The sequence below is a fragment of the Phalacrocorax carbo genome, chromosome 10 (assembly GCF_963921805.1).
Source record: "Phalacrocorax carbo chromosome 10, bPhaCar2.1, whole genome shotgun sequence".
Taxonomy (NCBI): Eukaryota; Metazoa; Chordata; class Aves; order Suliformes; family Phalacrocoracidae; genus Phalacrocorax; species Phalacrocorax carbo.
Window position 1 is genome coordinate 25,923,346 of NC_087522.1, and position 14,264 is coordinate 25,937,609.

General features: G+C 43.1%; 1 long non-coding RNA gene across 2 annotated transcripts; it reads right to left on the bottom strand.

Moving 5' to 3' along the window:
• Positions 1 to 405: 405 nt before the first annotated feature.
• Positions 406 to 14,244, bottom strand: LOC135315282 (uncharacterized). 2 transcript variants are annotated; one of them, XR_010374721.1, is made up of 5 exons: positions 14,046 to 14,244; positions 12,472 to 12,592; positions 8,795 to 8,937; positions 2,996 to 3,062; positions 406 to 1,687 (listed from the first exon to the last, which is right to left on the bottom strand). It is a non-coding gene; the product is annotated as an uncharacterized LOC135315282 (long non-coding RNA). The 2 variants fall into 2 exon arrangements; XR_010374720.1 differs by lacking the exons at positions 12,472 to 12,592; positions 14,046 to 14,244 and adding an exon at positions 9,590 to 9,941 and having other exon boundaries at positions 406 to 3,062.
• Positions 14,245 to 14,264: the final 20 nt, after the last annotated feature.

Sequence of the window (14,264 nt, forward strand, 5' to 3'; positions counted from 1 at the left end):
ACTCTGCTTGGGCAGTCTGAGCTGCCTCCTCTGGTTTTCCTTTCAGTTTTTGATACCAAGATTATAGAAGGCCTGGGGTAAGGACTGTAAATGCATCGTTTTATAGGCCTCCGCTGAGAGCAAGAGGAGGCATTGTTCTTCCAGTAGCCGTTCCATAACACACATTTTGTACTTCAAAACCATATTTTTGTTTTCTTATTTTATTTGAAAATTATTCTGCACACTTCACTCTGTCCCTTCCTTTGTTCTCTTAAATTCATTGGCAAAGTGATCGCTCTGGTCGTTCTGTATCTATACTGTATTTTCAACAGTCAGCAGCTTCTTTTAACCCCTCATAACCTAATTTTGCTAAGTTAGAACTCTTTAGAACTCATTTTGTGAAATATAGTTCAGGTTTATTTGGTTATTTTGCTGTGTGTATTAATTGACAAAACTGACAGACCAAAAAAGAATTGGAATAAAGGAGAAAGAGAAAACTGAGAGGAAGGCTGAAAGCTCAAAACATAGTTTCATCACTTTAAGACTAACCTATATTTTAGTCCACCAATTTCTTAATTCAACCTTAGGTCAAAACATAACTTTTACTACATTAATTGAAGCACAGGTTTTTTTAATTCAAACTCTGACTCTGTTTACAGTTTCTACAGTGTGAAAGGGAAACATTTTTTTCTCCTCTTACACACTTACGACTTGATTTTCATAGGTCCTGAGCTCTCTTGAATTCAACTGCTGTTCTTGGAATGTTTGGGCTACTAGATATTTTACCAATAAATAACCTAATCCTTTTCAGAGCTGCACATGACCTATGAAATATTTTATGGCATCAGTACTACTTTTAAAGTTAAACCAGTGCAGAAAAATGCTTTCAGCTTTCCTTCATGTAATCAGAGCTTAAGGGAAAAAGCATCACTAGCTTTATTTATGGCTTAAATGCTTTAAAATGCTTTAACTTTGCTTTAATAAAATCAGTATCCAAAATATGCAAGTTTTGTAATTTGAATGACAGAAGGTTTCTATATGCCAATTCCATTCTCATTCCACCAAATTTTCTTAGAGGGAGTAGCCTCCTTACGTCAGGATTATGTGACAGAGCTAGAGCTATGTTCAGGAGCAGATTTTTTGTTTCCCTTCTCTGTGAAATTTCCTAGCAGTTTTAGCTTTATTTAACATTACTCTTGTCCCAGGTTTCAGTTATCATGATGCTCACAGTACTCTTTCCCTCTGAGCATTCAGCTTGAGCCTGAATCAGATGACAGAATGGTTGGACAAGGTTGTCCTGTCCAGTAATGTTTGTTCTGCTCTGGGCATTGCAAAGGGAGAGGCTGCAGCTGCCATAGACCTGCCTGGTAAATCCACCCTTGCTTATTCAATAGCCCTCAGGAATGTAAGAACTTTTCTTACTGCATAAAACTTCAGAAGATCAGGTAGAAGGTTTTTATTAAGATAGGTTAAGGACCACTTTGAGATCAGCTCAGCTCTTCTCTGCTTTTCAGTGCTTCATGTCTTATGTTTAATTATTGTTTTCCACTGAAGAATTAAAGATTGATTTTGGTGCAGCATCTTCTAGAACCATTAGTTTCAGTCTGTTTCAACTAATGAAACAATTAGTTTCAGCCTTCAAAACCATCAGTTTTGGTCTCTCTGAACATGTGCATTGAATCTGGGCTACATTTAGGATTTGCATTTCCTGGGAAGAAAAATAATTAAGTCTTGCATGAAGGGGTGGGGGGGAGATAAAGCAACCAGAACATTTCTACTCTGCATTTTTTCCAGCTGGTGATAAGCTTGACTGTACCTCTCCCCCACCCATGCAAACATAGAGCTTTGTTTCTGTAGGTCACAAATGGCACGATTTTGCCTGCCTGCTAGTTTGGGTGAAGTAAAGCAGTGGGGCTTTGCAGAATGGGACAGCTGGATGAAATGCTTCTTGCTCTCTTGATTCTTTCTTTCTCTTTCAAAGTGAGTTGCACTAGTCCTTGTGGGAAGGAAGGAGAAGATGGTGGTTTTGCACAAACATTCTCAGTGACTGTTCTTTTCTTTGGCAATCTTGGAATTTCCCCAAAGGCTTTTGTTTCTTGCAGCTCCTCTGATATACTTTTTTCTTTAATTTCAATTTTGGGGCTTCAGTCTCTGAGCCCCAACCAAACTTGGTTGCTCTCTTTCAGTAATACAATGGAAAACTAACCTTTGACCCACCCAGACCCTTTGGAACGTCAGGGCTGTAATAAACTACAAAAAGATGTGGAGGTATGGCTGCTGCTTTCCTCTGGTAGATGGGTTTTATCGGAAAAAGTAGTGCTGATTTGTATCACTCAGCCACACCAGGGTTATACAAAGAGCAGCAAAGCCCCAGGAGCATAACAGTCGGTCTGCTCTTAACCTCAACCTTTATCTCTCACAGCCAGCTTCCTTCCCACACCACAAGCACCATGTGTTATTTTACACTGAAGCAACACTCAGCAACTGAGGTCTGTCTGCCCAAAGAATGGAAAGGGAAAAGGAGGATGACATGAACACAAGATGGGTGGGCAGTACGAGGGCTAATAATTATGGAGGAATTCTCTTATACACTAATGCCAATCTACTATCTGTCACAGTGCGTGCTCTTTGAGGTGGTCCAGATGGGGTTTTCATCAGTGATTTCTTTTTGTCTCAAGCTATTATCTTCACCTCTAGGTGATGAGAAGCGAATTTGACTAACTACTGCTGAATGAAATGAGAGAAAGCTGAAGGAATCAAAGGGTGATAGCACCTGCTTCAATCTGCCGGAAGGCACCCATGACTAAAACCAGTGCCCCCCCATGCCCCAAGGGGATATATTCATCACAGCAGAGATTGGTGAAAGCTCCCATAAGGTTCCATCAGCAAAAGGTCACATCACCCCACATCTGATTTGAAATTTATTGAACCCCGTGAATAAGTAGGGAAACTGATTGTACTTTTTAATGCATTTCCTGTAAACCACCTCTATAGAGGGGGGAAGACTTGTCCTTACTGGGAGTTCACCAGGAGTGAGGCCTTCTAAAGCCTTTGGCGGCGGGAAAATCTCTGAGCATATGTGCCTGGAGAAAAAAAAGAAAACAAAGAAAAATCTAAGCCCCAAGGGTAAAAGTCTGTCTAAGAATGTGTTGGCATTCACTATTTAATTCCTAACAAACAGGACAGATATTTGGTTGTTGAGGGTTTCATGATCAATATGTGCAGAAATCAGAATGGTATTTCTTACTTTTCATCTCCCTGATCTGCAACATAAAATGATAAGTCATTTATAAACATGAGATGGGGTAGGCCAAAAAAAAAAACAAAAAAAAAAAACAACAAAAAAACCCCACACCAAACCAACAGACAGCTGCACAGACCAGCAGCTGTGACACACACAGGAAATTTGGATGGAAAGAACCATTAGTGCATTGAGACCATCTCCTCGCCTGTTAGCAGGGCCAGCCCCCTTTTAGCAGACTTTGAAAAAGCAGCTCCTTCATGACTGATGTGTGTAACTTTAAGATTTTTTAAGATTAAGATCTCTCAGGGAAAAAGACTTTTCAGACATCAGTCTCTTCCTCACCTTTACTAATATGAACTTGTGTCCATCCTGCAACAGAAACAGGCCTATCCTCTTTGTTTAAAAGACCTGTCTGTCACACTACCATTTTGCTCAGTATTATCCAAAGAACAACTGTTCCTTTGTTTTTCTACGGGAGGTTCAATTACACGACAAAGCCCATTTTAGGATAGGCATATGAAGACCAGGAACAGCTAATTTGAAGCCAATTTGTTGAGTGGTGAATGTGTGTCTTAAATGTTAGAAGAAATAAATAGCAGGCAAGACTGTACATGCCTCTTGGCCAAAATGCACATCTCCCATCAAGCCTCAAATATTATAGTTTTCCTTTGCAGACCATCTGCTTATCCTGTCAGTCCCTTAGGAATGAAGAGTATTAAATGGTTGATAAACACAAGTTCAAATTTTAGAGACTTTGTGACAAGTCTGTTCTTGGGTCATGCTGATTTCCTGCTGATAATCTGACGAATTTCAAATTAATCATGAGGAGAAAATGCAAAGTAAATGTTCCATGTGTAACTGGATACATTTCATGGCCATCAGTGTCCAAGAATATTCTATCCAAAATGAAAAACTTTTATTTTATCCTATTACAAACTACTAAAGGTTCTCAATGGAAGTTTTTTGAAGAGCCACAGCTGGAAAACTACTAATTTTGTTGACAAAATAAGAGCCTTGAAATCTTGTCTGGTTCTTAAGCCCAGTCTATCATCTTCCCTATCTTGCCAAACATAGAAAGCCATGTGTTTTCTGTCAAAGTTCCCCAGCAAACCAAGTGGAAAACAAAGAGCTGTAAGTAACTCCTCCCCAATATGAAAGGTGACTAATCTGCTGCTTCCAATATCATCCTCCAAGCCCCCAAAATTTTCCTTTTCCTTTACCTGTTTTTGTATTAAAGCCACATTGCTGTGCTCTTTTCCTGACCACCTCTCTCTTGAGATCTCATCCTACTACATTTGTTTTTCCCTTTCAATCCTCAAATACTTGCAAAAATGTCACTTTAATTTCTTGTAACCTCCAAATTACTTTTGTGGAAGGGTAGATTTCATAAAAGAAAATGGAATTGCAAATGCTAATGTAGGAGACTGTGATCCACTGTTTGGGGTCTGGCTTGTAATCTAGGATATTGGGTTAATTTTCTGGCTCCTTGACTCATTAGCCAGCCACTTGCACTCTCTGTGCCTTTATTTTGCCTGTCAGTCATGGGGGTCTACCTGCTCAGTGCTTGTCTGAAGTAAAATACTGCGTCTAAAGGGGAGTAGAAAGTTTTCATATATGGTGATTAAAAAAAAAAAAAAGGCAATATAAGCTCTAAATGTTACTATCACAAAGAAAAGTCAGATGAAACTGTGCTACAGAGGTTAAAATCCATACAGGTCTGTGAAAAAAAAATACAGGGAAGGATTTCCTCCCACTATCACTGCTGTCACTCACTCTTTATCAGTTCTGGGTCATAAACCAACCACTCGGTCTTGAATCTGCCCTACATTTAATGGAAATAAGGTGCCAAAAGTGGTGTTTTTGTTATAGCCCACGTTGTAGCACAGGTGTTTGTAGCACAGGTGTTTATAGCACAGTTCTATAAACCTTCATAGAATAGTGGTAGAACAGGAAGTTTTCTCATTAGAATTGGGATGGATATGTTTGAAACTATGAGATACATATAGGGAAGTTTATGCAGAGCTTTAAGGTCTGTTTTTAACTAACCGCTTAGTAATGACGGTGTAAGTATTTTAAATTTTGTACTACACTTTAGTGTGCTATGAGCCAAACAATGACAGCTGAATTGAGCACGGGAGATTATTTCACTTGTTAAAAAAGAAATTTTTCACATGACCTAAGGTACACAGCTAATGTAAGTCACTAGCTGTCTTTTTTTAACTTATCTTCTTTTCTCTCCAATAATTTCTTCTATAGGTTCTGTCATTCACTCGTTGCATTTGATTTTAAGTTAGGTTACAAGATTCTTCTTGCGAATGTATCGTTTCATCCAAATGTTGCTCTCACCTACTGCTAAAATAATAATAGGAACAACAACAATTTTGTAATGTGTTGAAAAGCAAATCAATTATTTTTGTTGGCTACAGTATTTCATAATTCCAGAGTAGTTTGTTATTTTGAATTTATTATGTATTTTTATAATCTTAGGGTGAGTCATAGTTAGTGGGGAAGACTGACAGTAAATGAAGAACTGAAATCTTTATTGCTTTTCCATATTTTCTTTTTGAGTACGGCTTTGGCTGTTTGTTAGCTGGCCGTAAAATAAGAATTTTGAAGAGAACAGCAGAAGAACAGTATTCCAGTGAAGGAAATTACAGCTTTCTTTTAATTCGTGAATTAAATTACTTCTTTTCATTTGTGAATTTTCCAAGATTTTTCTAAGTGATGTCACAGTTTTAAGTTGAATTTCTGTGAGATATCTAGAGGTATCTTTTCCTGACAAATCCATTTAGACAGTCAAAGCCTGAAAGTTTCCCCTGCATACTTTAGCAAATCTATATGAAGTCTATGTATTTGTTGAAAGTAGGAATGTTAAATCTCACTGGGCTGTGAAAAATATGGCTTTGAAAAGCATTCATCTGCACATGAAAATTGTAAATGCTTATGACTTTATACATAGAGAATTTTTATCATTATGTTATATTTTTGATGGCTTGATAGTAATCTTTTCCTTTCCTTGTGTTTTTCCAGGCCTCTCAGGCTTCCTCTTTGACATAACTTACCCTCGTTCCCTGTATATTTTTTATATTTCATTTTTCTGTAAGCTCTTGTCTCTGGGCATCAATATCTCCCTGACTATCACCATGGCTCCCCCCGCCCCTTTCTTCTCTTTTCTGTGTCCTGTGTCTTTCTATGCTGTCTAATGCTTTCCAAGTTGTTCTATTCCAAGTGTCCCTTTCCAGGTACAGCACCGTTTTATTTCCTTAACACTCTGGTTTGTTAGGAATCCAGTTACAGTGCTGAAAAGGCAAACTATAGTTCAGCTCCTTCTACAGGCTTAGGAATAAAGCCTGTTGTAACTAAGCACCCTAGCAAAATATTTCTGCAGTGCAAATAAGCCCTCTGTGTGGGAGGCCAACTTTTCAAATGTGCAGTGTATCATCTGAAAAATTCCCTTGGGGCTCTGACCTTGTAGGCAAATCTCTTAGAAACTGGTTCCAAATGGCTTTTCATGGTGAACTGTCCAGACACTGTCTGCTCAGCAAGGCTATCTTTTAGCAGGCCAGAATCAAATCTTGGCTCTATCTGTACTTGCATTTTATCCTAGCCTGAATGAGGAGAACTCAGCCTGCTTCACCCGAAGTGCCAGTGCAGGAGGAGCTGGGACAGAAATCAGTGACTCCATTTTGACACAGGCAGGAAACAATGAGAGGGAGAGGGCCTTGTTTCTACGGCATAAAGAACAATTTTGTGACTCCTGTATCATGATTCAGCAGCTTTGATGTCAATTTACAGTAGCAAAGGAGACGGGAGATGGTCTGTGTGGGAAGGAGTGTTGACAAAAGCATCGTGTACAACTTCCTCTGGGCTCCTCAGCTGTGTTATCAGGGGTGGGCAGCTGTGTAGGACAAGCCCAGCATTAGGGGAGCAAAGCCCCAGACTGAGGGCTGCTGAGAAGAGGTCTGTAGCAATAGCAAGAAATGAGGGTGGTAGATAAGCTTTCAAACTCAGGTTCTGTGATCTTTATAGGGCCACTGGCTCTGCCAACCAGCAGATGCATTTGCTCAGTGTAAGTAAATCCCTGTGCTGGAAAAAGACATGCTGTGCACTCTTCAGAGCGTATCCCGTTTCTGACAGTGCAAAATTTGTGAAGCTCAAAAATACACGATGAACCTAAAAATGCCATAGTTTGTTAAAACATTTTTAGATCCTGGCAATATTAATTTGGGGGTCTCTTTTTTTGTGTTCAGATTTTTCAATTTTGTCAGCCTCATGTTTTCAAATTTTTCAATCTGCTTGATAAAAAACTGCTGAAAGAAAGAGAAACTGAGGTTCCCCGGGACCTCTCCGTAGGCTGACAGGTTTGGCTTCTGAGAACACAAAAAAAAAGATAAAATACAAAACAGTGTGAAGTTGTGGTGAGAAAAAGGATTTGGCAGCACCGATCCCCACAACTTTTCTCAGCTGTCTTTCCTCTATCACCATTGTATCTGATACCATCCACGTCCAGCTACACTAAGATCAGTTTTCTAGACCTCATCTTTGAGACGTCATGCCTTCAACCCAATTTTCTCCCCCAAAGACTCACTTCCAGTTGGTCTCTACACAACCTTTCTTGCCCCAGGCTGCTTGTTTCCTTCTTCTAATAATTCCTTTTGATGTCTCTGCTAAATTTACTTCTGCCTACACCTTTTCATCATTGATCATAGCACCAGGAAACCATTGCTACATACTGGATTGATCATCTTGGCTGGTGTGTGAATTGTTCTGTTTAACCAAAACTTCAAGTTTCTCAGGTTACTGGTGACAATGAATGTTAGCTGAGCTTCAATGGCAATCCTTTTTGCTATTCTTGTTCTGAATCCTCCTCCATAAAAATGTCTGCCACTGAGACTCAGTGTTGCCTGTGGCACTCCCACTATTGCTCCAGTCCTCGGCTTCCTTGCCAACTAGAAAAGAAAAAAAAAGGGCTTCCCCCACCTACTTTAAGATACCTCAGATGAACTTTGCTATCAATTGCACTTTTTTTAGTGTCAGCTTTATACAACTCTGTCACCTTAGACAAACAGAGGTGGAAAACCCCTGATCTCATAATTTTCTTCCATCTTTGAGGACATATTCCATAATGCAGCATGTCAGACTGAAACATAGCAGGAGATGCTCTCCTTGGTCTTCTTACAGAACTGTTTGTACCAACCTACTGAGCAGCTTTGTATTTTACCCAAATGGAGACTGCATGGATTCATCAAGAGTCTGGAAGGAGACTGTAAACTACTGACCTCTACACTGTTGTGGCCACCTCATTAGAAGAAAACTGGACTAGGCAGTAATACCTGGGCTTAGAATTTGAATGGTGGATACCAATAATGGATCCTCCTGCATTTAAGCAGCTGGAGAATTTATTTCTGTCTCTGCTGGCTTGATGTGGGCGTTGCTCTGAATCACGGTATTACTGCCTTGGAGATCCTTTTGCACTCCATGAACGCCTTCATTATAGGGACCTAGTACTTAACCCCTTCTGCACACCATGCCTTAGAGTGTAAACACTACTGTTACGGCTACTCCACTTACAGGGTCCATAGCACCATCCAGTCTGGAGCTTGCAGCGCTCAGCATGAGTGACAGCACAGGTCTCACTACTGGCAGTAGCTGAGAGTGTGAATCTTGGCACCAGCATTCAGAATATGGACCTCACTAGGGAGGGATGCAGATCTCTGTGCAGAGAAAGAAAGTGTGAACATTGGTTGTGAAGTGACTGTATGCCTGCAACACTGATATCGAAACATCCATACTGAACTGCTGCAGCCTGACCTCTGTCAACTGCAGGGCAGGAACCATTGCTTGAGCTGTACCCTGGAGACATGAAGAATAGGTTGTAGAAATCAGGGGTTTCATTACTAGGCACTGAGGAATTTAAGAAAACTCTCTTTCATGGTCAGAACCCAGCATTAACTACATTTAAATATAAGATAAGGACTGTGTATCAAACACATAACATAGTGATACCCAGCTTGGCAGGGTAATATTGTGGCCTCATTATTTAAGTCTGAAAGCTCAGCAAAGAACAAACCCATGCCGGTCTTCTGCTAGAGGTCTAGACTCTGCTACACCTTCCAGCACCATTCATTGTTTGTGGTCATGTAGATTTCCCTTCCTTTTCTCACTTACATTTGTTAAGACTAGGTAGAGCACCTTTTCAAGATGAATCTGCGTTCTAACTTCTGTAAATCCTCTATGGTTCATCTGCCACATTTCACTCATCTGCCCCAACCAGCTCTCTGGCTATATCTTTCCCAGACCACACCCATCTTTTTAGTTCTTTCTCCACCATAACACTGAAATCTGCCCAGATTAAATAGCACTCACCAGGCAGTCCATTTATTCCTGACAAACACTAGTAAAGTGCAGTGGATCAGACTAAGCTCCCAGCTGGAAGTCATGCATCTGTGCATGGAGGCAGGCATAAAGGAGTCACTGGGGCTAGCAGACAAACTTGTGGTGCACACAGAGTTAATATGCTGACAGAAACACTGAGGCTTACATCTGAAAAACCAAATATAAAAATAATATGATGAGTAAGACTAAAATTCCCTGTTCTAAGCTTCCATGGGGCCAGCTCCCCTCCCCCCCAATCAGGGCTCAGCAGTCACTTCTCCTTTTCTGCTGTGCCTTGCAGAAATGTGTCCTGGGATGAGTCAGAGCAGGACTTCCAGGCAGTAGAGTTACTGCATTTGCCTCACACTAAACAGCAGGCAAAAATGCCTACTGCTGGGGCTCGCAGCTCCTTTCTCACACTTAGAGGGCTCTCCCTCTGAATCACTCGTTACCCCTTTATACTGCTATTTTTCTGAAGCGTAGGATTATAGAAAATATTAGGTTGGAAAGGACCTCTGGAGGTCACTCAGTCTAGTCTCCTGCTCAAAGCTTCACAATTAGATCAGGTTGCTCAAGGTTGAGGCCAACTAAACTTTTGAAAATCTCCCAGAGATACCACAGCAACTTTGGAGAACCTTGCCAGTGCCTGACCACCTTCATTGGGAAGAACTTTTAAAAGTCTTCCTTCCCTATCCACGTTCTGTCTGTTCGGTCTATCTCTGTTTCTCTCCTCGCCTGTGCCCCATCTGTCAGCGCTTAACGTCAAGTCTTACACATGTGGGCCCTCCAGAGATGGTTTTATGCTCCCTCCTCAGAAATTTTGCTGAGGCACTGGTACTTTCTCTTTGCAGTCAGGCCACTTTCAGGGCACCATTCATGTCCCACCCTTTTCAAAAGTGAGATTCTGACTGTACAATAAGAAAAAAAATATGTTTAAGAATGTCCTGGGGACAGAGTGCAAAGAGCACTATTAGGTGTGAGGAAGCATGAATTTACTAAGCTGCCCTGTTCCCTTTATTATTAAGTTTTATGGCGGAAATTCAGCTGCCAAAATGTCTTCCTAGGAAAGAACGCCCCTCCCCACGGTGGCTTGGGAGCCAGGCTCCTCCGGAGGGTCCCTGCCTTCAGCCAGAGCAGATGCTTGCCAGGCTTTCATGAGACACTCGAGGCCTAAAACCCACTGAGGCTGCGCCTGGCTAAAGAAAGCTCTCGGAAGGTTTAGCACCATCCCTGGGCTTGGGGTGTTCCCACCCTGCCAGCACACCTCCTCGTCTTCTCGGGGAGAGGCGACCAGCCGTACGACCATACCAGCCTCGTTCCCCAAGCCTGACTGCACGCAAAGCCCGGGTGCCACACTGAGCTGTAAGCTGCAATGGAAAAAAAAGTCAGTACCAAACTCTCGCTGAAAGGTACCACGTAGCTCCCTGCAGCATTTGGGTATTTTACAAAGGCCGCTCATGCAGTGTTACGCTTGGGTTTAATGGCTTGTGTCCAGTAGCTGTGTGAAAGATCCGATCTAATCTACCTGGTTATATCTTCTTCCCTGCCCTGACGCTGGTGAAATCCCCCATTCCCCCACTGAAAGACGCTTTAGCTCAAACCCCGGCGGGGAAAGGGGAAGCTGGTCCGGGCCCAAGGATCTCGTTTTGCAGGCAGGGAGCAGCCCCGCGCGGTGTCTCTGCAGAAATACAGCTTTAACAGCACCACCGCTTTTCCCAGCACGGCATCAAGCTGCTCCCGAGCAGCTGTGAGCTACAGACTCCAGAAACCTCACGAACCAATTAGGCGTGTGAGAATAATCGATTTGCCATTTTTCCTTTTCCATTTATTCAATCTTTTTTTCTTTTCAACCTGAATGCTCTAAACGCACTTTTCAGATTGGTGACCCAGCCAATAATGTGCTCTGTCAATCAAAGTAGGACTTAAAAAAATAATAATAAAAAAATCAAAAGCAGTGCTTTTAATATCGATATCTTTGCAGCATTTGTCATTAATTGGCTAATACTTTTGAGTGACTGAGTTTTTCAGTAAATAAATTATTTGCCCCAAAAATGTGCCAAGTTCCACAGATATCTCTTGGCTTTTGCAGATACCCAATGCGCCAGCCTTCGGGGCTGGGCACAAGGTGGACCCCATGCCTCTGTTTTCATGGGTGACAGTGGCTCTAATGGGTTTACGGAATTTTTTTTCTGGAAAGCTGCTCTGGTTCCATCATTGCTGCACTGAGGCAAGAAAGACACGAGAGACCACAAAGATTGTAAATGAGGCTAAGCACTGGAGACACCCAGGCAAAGATGTTAGAGAGGCAAGAATGTCAGTTACAAGTCAAAAAGAACTGGATGGTGACTGGTTTTGTTAGTCTGCCTTTAAAAGTAATGGGGTTTTTTTCTCCTCAGCTGCAAAAATAATTCAGTAAAGAATACGGAAACCTGAACGTCGTTTTTAGAGAAATCGGGTTGAAGCGGCTCTGTGGTTTGAGGGAGGCAGGATAAGGTTCCAGATCCCTGCTCCAGTCATCTAGTTGCTATTGTGACAAAATGCCAGCTTTTGGACCCAGCCTGCTGGACTCTGATTTTGCCATACTGATCCCTAGGCCGTCACTGGAAATTCACCATACAGCCACGAACTGTGGAAAAGCTCCATTTGACACACAGTGTATCGGCAGCTGCCACCCGATGACACGAGCTACTGAGTGCACATTTCGCCCAGAATTCTTTCTGTGTTGGCTTACGGCGGGAGGTCACAAAAACTGAAAGCCTTGGAGGGAAATCCTACATCGCTGAAGTCAAAAGCAAACTCCCACTTACTTCTCTGAGACCGCGATACCACTGTTGATCACATTAGTCCAAAATTCTCAGTGAGGCTTGGTTTACCTGGGGACGTGGCTGTTGTAACAGTGATAATCACAGGTATGACCCACCAGCACAGGGATCCATGCCACTGGAGCAATGCTCAGGAAGGCTGATGATAGCTATTCCGGCAGTAGGAAGATGGCTGTGAAACACAAGGACCATAAATCTTACAGCTTCAGAACAAAATGCAAAATACTTTTTCTTTAAAAATGCACTTTCAGAATTCAGCTTCCTATAGAAACATTCTGCTTGCAAGTGAGAAAGATGTAACTTTTCTTAAACTGCATTTGCAGCGCAGTAGCACGTAGGATTGTGTTCCCGTTAGACAAACGCAGAAAGAGCAGCTAAAACGGTGCAGGCGACTGTGGCTGGCTTAATTCCTAACCCCTGCTCCAGGGCACGACATTGGCTTGATGTAACAAGGCTAGGGCGAAACTGTAGAAAGAAGTGTCAGCATCAGCGGTGTCTCTTTGGGGAATGGGACTCGTTCAGAAAACTGGAGTGAGAAACCAGTTCCATGTCTCAGGGAGAATGAGATGGAACTAAAAGGTACCTCAGTACCTTTTAGAAAGTATCTGTATTGGAAGCCATATAGCCCCAAGCTGGCTCAGCTTGTATAAAAGTAAATTGTTGTTCACCTCTGACCTAGTTTCCTGAGCACAGGCAGTTTCTGCAAATCTCTGTAAGAACTATGGATATTCTTCACTGCTAATAGTGGGGCTATTAGTGCCTACAGAGCTCTGGGGTTACAAAGTGTCCTCATGAAGGTTGTAATGAACCTGTAAGGAGGAGGCAAATACATTTACGACTTTTAAAAACAACATTTGAAGGCTAAGTCCTAGAGGAGGCTGCCATACTTTCTTCTGCTCTAACAACTTCCAGAAATTCTGCTCAAAACCAGGTTTCTGCTATGCTCGCCTTTACACGTCTGTAGCCAAAAGAATTTATAACCCAACTGATGGTTTTGTTTTTTTTTTTAAAAAAATCTCAATCAGCATATATTAGAAAGACAGGTCTTCCCCATCGTGCCCACTTCTGTCCCACCACCCAGAAGCCCGAGCCGGGGATATGTAAAAGCACCTCACTGTACGAGATACCCTAGACTGAGCACTGGTGAAGCAACATCTCAAATCCTGTGTTCAGCTTTGGTCCCCTCGGGACAAGAAGGGCCTGGAGGGGCTGGAGCGTGTCCAGAGAAGGGCAGCGGGGCTGGGGCAGGGTCTGGAGCACAAGTGTGCTGGGGGGCGGCTGAGGGGGCTGGGGGGGTTTAGCCTGGAGAAGGGGGGGCTGAGGGGAGCCCTTCTCGCTCTCTGCAGCTGCCTGAGAGGGGCTGGAGTGAGGGGGGGGCTGGTCTCTTCTCCCAAGTCACTAGTGATAGGACAAGAGGAAATGGCCTCAAGCTGTGTCAAGGGAGGTTTAGGTTGGATATTAGGAAAATGTCTTTCCTGAGAGAGTGGTCAGGTCGTGGCACAGGCTGCCCAGAGAGGTGGGGGAGTCAAAAAATGTCTAGACGTGGCACTTGGGGCCATGGTTCAGGAGGCCTGGGGGTGTTGGGTTGGGGGTTGGACTTGATGATCCCAGAGGTCTTTCCCAACCTTAGTGATTCTGTTATTCCATGAGACGGGAGCCGTACAGGGCTGCCGCCAGGGACTCTGCTCCCACCGCGGTAGGGCGCGCCCCTCGGGGGCTCCCGGAGGCACGGCGGGGCTGGGGCCGCCTCCGCCGGCCGGGGCAGCGCTCGGGGGTCCGAGCGGGCAGGGCGAGTGCCGCCACCGTCCCGCCCAGCCGGGCCCGGGCCCGGGGCCGGGGCCGCC